Below are 8,245 nucleotides of genomic sequence, written 5' to 3' on the forward strand. Positions count from 1 at the left end.
CCATGATATTCAATTTTTTTGGAAAGGATCTGTATGTCATATGTTCACAGTCATGCAAAGCTATATTTTACAAGTTTGGACATGACAGGTTCCATGTTGATGCCCGTTGGCACGCCACACCCGTTGCAAAGTGGTGATTCTGTACCTGCTGATTCTGTAGGCAGCTATAATATATATATAGCTATAAATATGTTCTATGTAACATATTTTAACAATGGTACACAAAGAAAGTAATATACCTCTGAGTTTATCAAGCAACATATCGTCCTCTCTCTGATTTTCAGTTGCAGGGACGTTTTCATAATCTCCGTCATATAGATAACAGCTCAGTTCCTCAAATACCTGCAATAAAGCTCAGTTTTTGGATTTTAATTTAGATGTTTTTATATGATTTGTCTTATTTAAAACCTGATTTTGATAAAAATGTTTTTTTTTCATCACAGATTAACCTTCTCCTGTGTCTCATTATACCATTTAAGATATGCATGCAGAATTTCTGCTTATATCTCTGGGGGATTATTTTGTAAGCAGTAAAAGTACATTTGTATTACAGTTCAGTGGGCCTTTAACACTACAGGGTCATTTATACAGTTGTGTGCAGGAAAGGACCACAGCAGTCATTTCCTATTTCTCCAGTAAATCAGGTATTGTAATACAAATTAGACAACCGCAACATGCAAATCCGTTTCCCAACTGATTGCCATCCCAGGCGTGACCTGTGTTACAGGTTCCACGAGACAAGGCGTGTTGGGGTTGAACATTTTGGGCCTTTGTTTTAGGGCAGGGGTTTTCAAAGTCTGAGACTGTGGGCCTACCCCCAGACAAAGCTTGGAAAAACTCACCCGTTCCCTCAATTCTTGGATATCATACCTGGATCATGTTATTTGATCCCATAGATACTCAACGATTGTACCAGCCTGATATTGCTGTTTGGCATACTTCAGACTACACCAAATACATTAAAAAAAATGTCTGAAGACATTTATTCGTTTCTGACTCTGGGAAAGTGGAAAAACAGTACAATTCCACAAAATGACTATCTCTGAACTATCTCTTTAACCAAATCACACACATTTAGGCTATTCTATGTGATCTCCTTTTGATAATTAATGCAATATTTGTTCACTTCTATTAATTGAAACTGGAGCCCCCCTAGGGAGGCCTGCCTCCCATGCACTTTGAGTGCCACTCATAAACGGCTCCAAAATCCCCCATCCTCACTAGCCATACTGTGTATAGAGTTGTTATGACAGGTTATGTGTATTTAAAAAAACAGAGTTGACAGTTTGTGAGTGTCAGAGGCTAAGCGGAGTCCTCAAAAATATAGTGAGATTACTACCCAACTTATCAGGAGGACGTGTGTGTTTGCAGCTCATGTCTGCTTTGCATGGGCGTGCCTGTAACTGTGTTGAAGCCTTCTTGACCCTGTCAATGATCCAGGTGTTATATTAGGTTTGACACGAGTCCACATGACAGCTATCTGACCAATGTTTGTTTTCTTTACTATGGCAGATGTAACTTATGGGGTAGTTTGCATTTCTGGTCTATTTCTTAAGCAACTATCCTTGAGCAGTTTGCATTGCAGCCAGACATACCCAGTCACAGACAGCATCTCCTTAATCACACATCAACATGTGCTTTACCTGTGAGCCACAACCCCACTGTAATCCATCTAATTATGTGCCTTTTTTCTCAGCTCACCTGTCACCTGTCTTGAGTAACCTTACCCTGAGTGGGGGTGGGTTGGGGGCGTGTCTTTTGTTTTCTCTTCATGTCTCTCTCTGTCAAACACTATTTAATTTCATTCAGGCTCTGAGGATCATGCACAGCTGAAGCATCAGCCTGTTTGTGGTTCAACTAAATATCTGATGGAGACAAGTGCCTGCTCGTCTCTTCTGTTTCCTGGAATATCCTACACAACAGGTTATTTTGTTTTGTTGTCGTTCCTACACTTTCACATTTGAACTGCTGCCTCTTAATGGGATTAGAGACTTTATGGTTTCTCTTCTTTCTAAATGGTCTAAGGGGAAAGGAGATGACTCAAGCCTGTTTTATGCGCATTTGTTCAGTGTAGTGACAGGAAGACAGGAAGGAAAGAGAATGGGTACAAGCCAGACTAAAACAACAGGCAGCTGTGAACAGCATTGTTCCTCACGTCAGCTTTAGTCTTTGGGAGATGTATGATGTCAACACATCCTGAGACTGAAACCAAATGTGCACAGCCTTGTTGACTGACAGACAGCATGCTTCTCCTTACAGCAGCAGCCTGGGAGGGAGATACAATCACTATTTGACGTTGTGTCTCAGACTCTGCTGCAACTTGGATTGAGATTCAGACCACAGCATTAAGGACCTTGGACTTGACCTGGACTCAAGGTAAAGTGACTTAACAACTGGCCTCAAACACCAAGGATTTCAGTGTGGAAACAAACTCAGACTTGAGCACTAAGGGAATGGGGACTGGACTAGGACTCAATGTTCAATGACTGTACTCTCTTTCTCCTTTTCCGTCCCTGCAATTTCTTCCAACGGTACTTTCCCTGCTTCCCTGTCAGGAAAGCTTAGTCGTACTACTTAGTATTACAGTACAGTAGTAGCTTAGTAACAGCTTTTCTGTGTATTTCCTCCCCTCTAATAACATGCTTCATCATTACACATTCAAAAAATAACTACAGTAAACAAGACTTGTAGATCAACCAGAATTTGAATCCCACAGAGTAATGGATGCCAACGGCCTCTCTGTGCTGTGGTACATGAGGTCAAAGCCTGTGGGGAAGGTGAGGCGACGGCTTCAAGACCTCCGCAGCCCCTCCTCCTCCTTTTACTCTGATCCATTAGCCAGCAAACCCACTGCTGAGCCGGACCTGAGCCACAACGAGAGCGCCCGTCTGGCGACGGACTCCCTGCTCAGTCGGGGGTTGGTGGGATACCAGGAGGTGCTAAACGCAGAGGGAGAAGTGGACTTTCTGTCGGAGCAGGAGAAGAATTATATCCTGGCAAATAGCAGAGATGGCAACACAGGTTGTATGTTTATATGTTTGTATTTTGTGGTTTATTATAATTCTGCCGTTTGCAGAGTATTGTTGAAGTGTATAAGGCTTTGACAACATAACATTGCCAAGAGCTTAACTTTTAATATTGATTGATTGATTGATTTTATTTGGTGAATGTCAACAACATACACAGGGTACAGATACAGGGACAGACAGTCACCGAGGATAAAAACACAATAAAGCCTCAGGCTTATTTCCATTGCGGTCCTCAATATCAATAGTCCTGAATGATTTTGGCATTCAAATGTCTTTGATTTTATTTTAATTATTCTATTTCCCTTCACACTTTTTTTAAACGGTTATTGTGTATGTATTGTAAATTATATAATGTATTGTAATTGTTAATTTTTGTCATGACCTCTTGACTTACAGTATAGCTACATGGTGTATGCTTTACTCATACAGAATATGGTACAGGTGGTGATGATGATGATGATGGTGGTGGTGGTGGTGATGATGAAGAGTTAGAGAGGTGTTCTGTGGACACCCAGTCTCCCACCCGATGGCCTGCAGAGTCCACAGAAAGCGGCCCCTCAGTTCCGGGTTTGGACCTTGGCAGCCTAAACGGTACAACAGGAGTAGATTGGGCATAGTACTGCATGTGCTCAAATACATTTAGGGCTGTTTGTTTGGACATGGATTAAGACTAGTACTAGATTAAGATTACTAAGATTACATTTTCAGTGGTGAATGGTGATCTAGATTGATGTAAACCTTATAGTCTTGGCGAAATCCATGTCCGAGCAACCAGGCCTTAGTTTTAAGAGTTGAGATAATTGTGATGTGCTTGATTTGATGGTAGCAGTAATTTTCTTTGCTTAAAATATTTTGAAAATCCTGCAGTATTAATGCATGATACTGTAGATGCTTAGGGGACGACAAAAATCAAAACACTATTACGGCAAGTGCACACAAGTTCTGTCTCTTATTGTCTGAACTGCATATTCATTGAGGCGTACAGTGAAGGTAGCCTCTTTTCCGTCAGCCCAGTGTCCAGTGAGTTTGCTTTTCTACTCTCGACTCTCATCTCCAACATTGTTTTTGCCCCATGCAGGTGTGGAGCATGGTGTGGAGAGGAGAGACCATGCAGGTGTGGAGCATGGTGTGGAGAGGAGAGACCATGCAGGTGTGGAGCATGGTGTGGAGAGGAGAGACCATGCAGGTGTGGAGCATGGTGTGGAGAGGAGAGACCATGCAGGTGTGGAGCATGGTGTGGAGAGAGATCCGGCGCTGGCTCGGCCCAGTGTGGAAGTCTATTTCCAGTCTGACAGCAGGGCAGCCGGTGTTAAAGACCTGGTCAGAGAGTTTATCAGAAAGGCTTCAACGGTACGCTGGGAGGAGTGTGTGTGTGCGTGCTTGTGCGTGCGTGCACATGCTGTGTGTCCTTACATGTATATGTTTGTGTGTGAAAGAGAATCTGTGTACATGCCCATACTTGTGAGCAAATAATATGGACATTATGATTTGTGTGTATGTGCATGTGTGTGCATCACGCGTGTGTGTGTGTGTGTGTGTGTGTGTGTGTGTGTGTGTGTGTGTGTGTGTGTGTGTGTAGGCCCTGGCCATTGTGATGGATACCTTCAGTGATGTGGAGCTGCTGTGTGATCTCCTGGAGGCCAGCAGGAAGAGGAACGTGTCTGTTCATCTCCTGTTGGATCATCTGAACCTCAGCCTGTTCCTTAACATGTGGCAGGAGCTCCACCTCAACAGCAAACACTTCCCTGTAAGTCTCTCCCTTCCTCTCTCTCTCGCAAGTGTGACGACCACTCAAAGCGCTTTAGGTTCAGTGTCTTGCTCAATGGCACATCGACACGCAGCCCCAGAGAAGTTTCCAGAGTCCTAATACTACACCTGCTACCAAAAAGTCTTAGATGCTACATGCTGTCCCTCTCCAAACACAAGCACGCGTTTGCACACACACACACACACACACACACACACACACACACACACACACACACACACACACACACACACACACACACACACACACACACACACACACACACACACGTCAGTCAGTAATTTGAGTACATGCACCCTGAGAAATTCTGCTCTTCTCAGATGAAAACCTCATATTTACAAAACTTTACAAGATAATATCAAAATAATATAAGATGCACAATGCCTTTTCATCAAGTCTCATGAGCCCTGGCTTTATGAAACTTAGTTACAGTACAACATAAACCGTCATGCTTCACTGAAAACCTGACAGCATCTCCAACCCTCACTCACTGGTCCTGCTCTGACCACCAGACACTCCACTCCCCCTGGTCCTGCTCTGACCACCAGACACTCCACTCCCACTGGTCCTGCTCTGACCACCAGACACTCCACTCCCCCTGGTCCTGCTCTGACCACCAGACACTCCACTCCCTCTGGTCCTGCTCTGACCACCAGACACTCCACTCCCTCTGGTCCTGCTCTGACCACCAGACACTCCACTCCCTCTGGTCCTGCTCTGACCACCAGACACTCCACTCCCTCTGGTCCTGCTCTGACCACCAGACATGCCACTCCCTCTGGTCCTGCTCTGACCACCAGACACTCCACTCCCTCTGGCCCTGCTCTGACCATCAGACACTCCACTCCCCCTGGTCCTGCTCTGACCACCAGACACTCCACTCCCTCTGGTCCTGCTCTGACCATCAGACACTCCACTCCCTCTGGTCCTGCTCTGACCACCAGACACTCCACTCCCCCTGGTCCTGCTCTGACCATCAGACACTCCACTCCCTCTGGTCCTGCTCTGACCACCAGACACTCCACTCCCCCTGGTCCTGCTCTGACCATCAGACACTCCACTCCCTCTGGTCCTGCTCTGACCATCAGACACTCCACTCCCCCTGGTCCTGCTCTGACCATCAGACACTCCACTCCCTCTGGTCCTGCTCTGACCATCAGACACTCCACTCCCTCTGGTCCTGCTCTGACCATCAGACAGCCATTAACCCAAACTCCCCTGACACAGCAGGAGCACGAGACAGCACAGACAGACTGTTGGCTGCACGCCAAACGCTGACACTAGACACACACAAACACACACACACACACACACACACACACACACACACACACACACACAGACATATAGCAGCTTTGCCAGGTTGTACATGAGTGCCATGTTGCTGCCCTCTTTGTCTGTTCAGATGTCTCTGGGTCTTCCACAAACCAGACGTTGATCTTAAGCCAGGCTTTCCATACACAGGCCTAACTGTGCCTCTTGGAAAAACAGAGGGCTTTTTGAGAATCAATCTTGGTAGTGATATAAAGGAGCAGGGAATCTTGACTTGATTACTGTGTTCACAACACTAATCTCTCTCTCGCTCTCTATAGAAACTGTCAGTACGTAGTGTGTATGGACAGACTTACTGCGCCAAGACAGGCATGAAGCTGACTGGTCAGATCACTGAGAGATTTATCATCACTGACTGGAATGAGGTGCTGACTGGCTCATACAGGTATGTACACACTCACACACGCACAAACGCACACAACACAGTGGAGTCAAGGCTGGCAAAAATACAAGTGTATCTGACTATTGTGCATTCTTTGAGTTTAATTTGTTTGTTTGTTTTATTATGTATTGGCATGTCTAAACTGTGTTCACTTCTCTTCTGTCTCTTCTCCCCTCAGTGTATCAAATCCACCAGAGCCATCAATGGCATTCTAATCTGTGTGTGTCTCTCCTCAGTTTCTCCTGGCTGTCCTGGCAGGTCCACCGAGGTCTTGCCGTCCTTCTCAAGGGTGGTGCAGTCACACCCTTCCACCACGAGTTCCAGAGGCTCCACACCAGCTCCAAGCCCGTCCCCACCTTCTTCCCCGGGCCTAACCTTCCCCCTCCTCCTACACCCCCCCTTGCATCACACGCAGTGCTAAAGGATCCCTCTGGCATTGCCAGTGCAAGAACAAGCCAGACCACAGCAACTTGCCACTGCACTGCAAGTGAAGAAACACAACCTGGAGATGCTCTAAACACTCAGACGGAAATGCCTACAGATGCCCAGCATACTGCTCCCAGTTTATCCAAACACCAAAACACAGAATTGTGTAGCAGAACAGGTATTGTCCACTCTACCCAACTCGTGTATCAGACACAAACACATACAACATCTCTGATTCAGACCCAAATCCAGACACAAATGCACACAAAACCTCTGGTTCAGACCCAGTCCCCTCTTGGTATGCCTGGCAGTTCTACTCTAAGATTACTGCAGAATATATCTGTGGAGAACCCAAGGCACACTGCTTGTGATCTATCCACCCAGCAGGCACAAACAAGTCTGGAACCTCCAGAACATAATCGAAACCAGACACAAGCTCAGCAACCTCTGGCTCAGACTCCAAACCAGAGTTACTTAAAACCTCTTGGTCGGACCCAAGCCCCATATCTTCAGTCGCGGTTCTCTGGCCTTACGATCACCACAGCTGACAAGACAGTGACGGTACACGACATACATAGTCGATCCACCTCCAAGACAAATTCAAATCATCATGTTCCTGCTCACCATGACAGGGGTACCACAGGCCGTCATGTTCCTGCTCACCATGACAGGGCGTCTGCAGGCCTATCCTCTCAAGAAAGAAGCAGGAGCAGCAGACTGAAGGTTTCTGGGACTGCTGTAGGCCTGAACATAAGAGGACGACAATATTGCTCACGAACCTGCATACCAGAGCTAGACCTTCTACTTACTAATTCCCAAGTACTATCCTCCTCCACCTCACAGCAAAAACAAGCAAAGGCAGGCTCTCTGTGCCCCTTTATCCACCCAAGAGTCCACACATCTGGGCTAGAAACCTCTCTGAGAACCAGGCAAGCTCAACTCCAGAGGCACCTCCAATCCCCGCTTAAGTCATATCCAAAAGTGGAGTCCCCAGATCCAAAGTCATCGTCAACAAGAACGGGAACTAATCTGAAGTCTCACCTCCAGCCGCACTCCAACATGTCCTCAGCAGGTCTGGGAACCAAGCTGCATCTGCAGCCCCACACATCCCAGCCATATATGCCCCCTCCAGTGCTGCACTGGATGCCCCAGAGGCACATTGCCAGACCCACACCAGTGGTTCACCAGAGATCCTTTTCTGCTGCCTATGCCACAGGACAGAAGGTGGGAGGACAGCTTGGGTACAGGCCGTTTCAGAGCAGCATGATGATGTCACTGGGTAGGAGCCCTAACCCTAAAAGCCCACAC

This window comes from Poromitra crassiceps (assembly GCF_964638095.1).
Source record: "Poromitra crassiceps genome assembly, chromosome: 1".
NCBI lineage: Eukaryota > Metazoa > Chordata > Actinopteri > Beryciformes > Melamphaidae > Poromitra > Poromitra crassiceps.